Here is a 5,388-nt window from a genome sequence, read left to right as displayed (position 1 = left end):
AGAAAAAAGAAAAGCCGTGTGGTCAAAGCACACATATTGACAAGTGGGAAAGGGAGGGTGGAGGATTAAATGCCCAAGATACATTTCCTCTGGTCCTTTTCCCAACAACAACAAAAATCGATTTTAGGAGCTGTCTTACTTCACTAACTCTCTTTTCTCCTTCTTGGTTCTAGAAAACTGTACAGTCATGTACCGCATAAAGACGTTTCAGTTAGCTATGAACTGCATCATTCATCAATACAGTTGAACGCATCAGTCAATGCAGTTCAATCCTACTGTGGTTTCCCAAGAGTGTATAAATAACAATTGTATCTTTACTGTCCCTTTTTCTGTGTTTAGATACATAAATACCATTGTGTTACGATTGCCCACAGTCTAGTATTCAGCAGTCACATGCTGTACATGTTTGTAGCCTAAGAGGAATAGGTCATACATACCGTATAGCCTAGGTGTATAGTAGGCTAGGCTATCTGAGTTTATGTAAGTACACTCTATGATGATCTCACAACTATGAAATCACCTAACAACACATTTCACAGCATGTGTTCCTGGCATTAAGCAGCACATGACTATATTGCTTTTAAAAGTTGTAATTTAGTTGAAAGCATTGCTTTCCTGTTTAGAATTAGTATCTTTTTCTGAATGTGAGAACTTGGTGCTCCACTTCACAAAATTTTTTTTTTGCATCTGTTACTATTATTAAATAAGAGAACATATGTTACTTGTAATTGAAGGCCAGCATAGAATAGACATTCCACAGATACCGGTTGAGAAGTTAATTGGATATTCTAGGTATAATGAATTGTCTGTGTAGTAAAGTGTTCAACTAAAATAATGGGTTTGGGCTGGGTGCGGTGGCTCACACCTGTAATCCCAGCACTTTGGGAGGCCGAGGCAGGCAGATCACGAGGTCAGGAGATCGAGACCATCCTAGCTATATGGTGAAACCCTGTCTCTACTAAAAATGCAAAAAATTAGCCGGGCGTGGTGGTGGGCGCCTGTAGTCCCAGCTACTCGGGAGGCTGAGGCAGGAGAATGGTGTGAACCTGGGAGGCGGAGCTTGCAGTGAGCCAAGATTGCACCACTGCACTCCAGCCTGGGCGACAGAGCAAGACTCTGTCTCAAAAAAGAAAAAAAAAAAAAAAAAAATTAGGTTTGGGTTTCACTTAACCCAAATCTGTAGGCTCTGTACTGTCTTAATTGTGTATTAACTTGTATAGTGTTTACTTGCTTATTTAAATATAGACTATTGATTCAGAGGTTAAATAAATAAAGACCGAGCTTTCATTCCCTAAAATAACTGTCCAATTATTTTTCCTAAGTGTGACGTGAACCCTTTAATCACTGGCCAGATTCTTGTGTCCATGAAAATCAGGAAACTGACTGTGGTTTCATTGTGTTTCACATAATATGCTAGTTACATTTCTGTCCCTGGCCTAGTCATTAGCCTGCTGTATATTAGACACATGATCTTTCTACTCTTGCGTCTCATCTGTAAAATGGGCATGATTATTTCCCAGTAGAATTGTTCAGTATTATTTCTCAGATAAATTGACATCCACATAAAAATACTCTTAATGATCTATTTATTCTGCGTCTTGTACAGTACTTGAAATTGCTAGTTAGGTAAAAAAAATTATGTTTTTTTTTTGCAAGGTGGGACTGAAAGTCTCACTAAACAGTACAGTAGATGCCAAAGGCTGGGCAGGGGTGGGGGGACAGAGCATGTGTTGGAAAGATCAATTGTTACTGTGTCTATGTTCTCCTCTGCTATAATTAAGTATTTTAGATATTTATTTTATTTTATGTTTAATTTTATTAAATTAAGGTTATTAAAATAAGTTTCTTGGATTCATTGAAAATCAAAACCATTTTTGCTTGTTGCTCAGCAAGTTGCTGTAATATTGGATGTCTGCCGATAATATTCAAACTGGAGAAAGTTTTGATTGTTAAAGGCAGTTGGGATTGGAAGGGATAAGAAAACAAATTCCCGAGTGTCTCCTATGCTAGGAGGCACTGGGTCTGATGCTTTCGTTACTATTGTCTTGTTTCATCTTACAGCAGGGAAGGAAGATTCAAATGCGCAGTCTTGCTTCAGAGTCAGTACTCTTAACCAATACATTGTAATACGTTCAACTGGTCTTTGATAGGCAGCATCTAAGATGGTCCCTAGTGATCCCCATCTCCTGATATTCATACCCTTGTGTATTCTCTTCCCCTTATAGGCTGGACCTAGTGACTCACTTTGAATGCATAGAATATGGAAAAAGCGATGAGATGTCACTTCCAAGATTTGGTTACAAAGAGACTGTGGCTTTTATCTTGGGTGTTTGCCCTCTCTAGCTTTCTCTCAGAGCCCCTACACTGTTAAGTAGCCCTGTGGGAAGGCCCACGAGCCAAAGATGTCTAGGCCTAACAGCTAGTGGCCTGGCAAAAACCGGGTGAGTGAGTTTGGTGGCGGATCCTCGATAGTCAAGCCTTAATGACTGCAGCCGCAGCCAACACCTTGACTGCAGCCTTGTGAGAGTCCTTGAACCAGAGGCACTTAGCTTACCTAGCTGGATTTCTGATCCACATAAACTGAGATAATAAATATTGTTTTAAGCTACTGTGATTGAAAATGAATTGTTGCATAGAAATAGATAACTAGGCCGGGTGTGGTGGCTCACGTCTGTAATCCCAGCACATTGTGAGGCCGAGGCAGGTGGATCGCTTGAGCCCAGGAGTTTGAGGCCAGCCTGGGCAACACAGCAAAACCCCATCTCTCTCTTTTTTTTTNCGGCCTCCCAAAGTGCTGGGATTACAGGCTTGAGCCACCGCGCCCGGCCGCAAAACCCCATCTCTACTAAAAATACAAAAATTAGCCGGGCGAGGTGGTGCGCGCCTGTGTTCCAGCTATTTGGGAGGCTGAGGTGGGAGAATCACCTGAGCCTGGGAGGTCTAAGCTGCAATAAGCTGAGAGCGAGAACCTGAGCAAGAGAGCAAGACCATGCATCCAAAAAAAAGAGAGAGAACTACAGATTTTGGTACCAATAGTGGGGTGCTTTTTGGTGAACATCTAAACTGTGGGAGTGACTTTGGAACAGGGCAGTGGACTTTTGAGGAAAGTGTTAGTATAAGATTAGAGTACCTTGAACACACTGTAAAATACAGGACTTTGAGGCGATTGTCACGAGGTCTTAAAGGAAAGAAACTGGAAGAAAGGGGATCCTTGTTATGTAGTGGCTGAAAATTTAGCCACATTATCGTTTGTAGTTACGGTAAGCAGAAAGTGTGTTTCATGAACTGAGAGAGCTAGCTAAGTAAACGTCTAAGCAAAACATTGCCGATGCCCCCTGGTTCCTTCTTGCTGCTTAAAGTATGAGGGGAAATAAATAAATTGAGGGAAGCACTGTTAAAAAAGGAGCCAAAACTTGATGATTTTGAAAATTCTCAGCCTTTCTGGTTGGCAAAGGGTGATGAAATTAAGACATGCCAAAGATCAATTCAAGACCCATTCCAGGGAGAATGGTGGTCTAAAGGTAAAGCCGAGGCTGTGCCTTTAAAGCCTTTTGTTAAGACCTGAGAAGGTAGTGCCTTAGGGTACTCTTCAGTCACACTAAAGGCTCTCAGTCAAACAATAGGACTTCTAGCCTTTTTAGCAGGATCCCAAGGTAGAGGTAGAGAAGAGTTCCTCTTGGAGAGATCTATGGGTATAACTTTTGTCTGTTGTGGTGAGATTTGCAGGAAATCCACTGTAGCTAGGATTGAACAGGAAAAGAAACAGTACAAAATGAAAAGAGGCTGTCGGACACCCCTAGTATTCTGCTGGCAGGAAGCAGGCTGAGAAAGTGCTCGGCAGCTAACACATGCCACCTTTCATCAAAAGGGAAAGATGACTCAGAGGTTGGAAGCAGGAGCCTAGAGATGAAGGCAGAAGTCATGGAGAATTCTTTTCCCAGTGTTGAGACTTAATCAAGGAACTTTCAGCATTTGCCCTGCTAGATTTCAGAGTCAATATGGATCAGTGACTCCTTTGTGCCCCCTAGTTCCCTGCCTTTCTTTTGTAGAAAAAGTTATGCCATTTAGTGATTGCAAGGATTTTAGAGAACAGAAACCCAGAGGGCAAGTGAGAAAGGAGCCCTAATACTGTGCCATCTAGGCTCCCAGAATGCCATGCTGTTGTTGTTAAATTGCTTCTTTTGGCTTTTGTTTGCAGGTCATAAGTACCAGATGATATGTGCAAAACTGAAGCAATCGGGAGGGGATTTCCCACCTCCATATTTACCCACTTTCTCTCATCAGTATCAGTAAACTCTCCCTTCACCCATGAAGCATTTACCTTCCTATGTAAGGTGAACCCTCCAGTTGTACACTAGGTCCTATCTCTGCTAGTGTGTTTAGGACGTGGATCCAGCAATTCTCTCCCCTCTCTCTGGGATCATCAAGTTTTCTATCTTTATTGGCTTAGTCCTGTCAGCATACAGTTAAGCTGTTCTTTCGCTTATTTAAAAATAATACTCTTGACCTCACTTTGTCAGCAACTGCTGAATTTCTTTTCCTTTAAAGCAAAACTCAGTAGAGTTGTTTATATTTGATTATATCAGTTCTCCTCTCAAACCCAGGCAACCAGGTTTTTATTGCAGCCACACCACTGAAAGGGCTCTTGTCCAAGTTGCCCGGTAACTTCCATGCTGCTAAATCTAGTGGTCTGGTCTCAGCCCTCATCTTAACCTATCTGTAGAATATTCTATCACTGATCACTTCATTCTCTAATTCACTTTCTTGGGTACTTGACTTCCAGGACATCACACTTTCCTGATTTTCTTTCTTTTTTTTTCTTTTGAGACGGAGTCTCGCTCTGTGGCCCAGGCTGGAGTGCAGTGGACGGATCTCAGCTCATTGCAAGCTCCGCCTCCCGGGTTCACGCCATTCTCCTGCCTCAGCCTCCCGAGTAGCTGGGACTACAGGTGCCCGCCACCTCGCCCGGCTAGTTTTTTATATTTTTTAGTAGAGACGGGGTTTCACCGGGTTAGCCAGGATGGTCTCAATCTCCTGACCTCATGATCCGCCTGTTTCGGCCTCCCGAAGTGCTGGGATTACAGGCTTGAGCCACCGCGCCCGGCCACTTTCCTGATTTTCTTCCCACTTCATTAAAAGTTTGTACTCAGTTTTAAAGTTGTAATATTTTGAGCCAAGTCTTTTGACCTCTTTTCTTGATTCTCTTTTCATCCACTGTCATGGCTTCAGTTCTCAGCTAACCAGGAAAGTTTTGCCAGCTGGGGCCAATGGACCCTTTTTTTTTTTTTTTTTTCTTTATCCGTATATTAGTTTCTTTTCTTTTCTTTTCTTGTCTTTCTTTCTTTCTTTTTTTTTTTTTTTGAGATGGCATCTCACTCTGTTGTCCAG

The sequence above is a fragment of the Rhinopithecus bieti genome, unplaced genomic scaffold (assembly GCF_001698545.2).
Source record: "Rhinopithecus bieti isolate Rb0 unplaced genomic scaffold, ASM169854v2 scaffold_21866, whole genome shotgun sequence".
NCBI classification, from domain to species: Eukaryota; Metazoa; Chordata; class Mammalia; order Primates; family Cercopithecidae; genus Rhinopithecus; species Rhinopithecus bieti.
The sequence above is the reverse complement of the archived record's forward strand: the minus strand, read 5'-3'. Positions refer to the sequence as shown.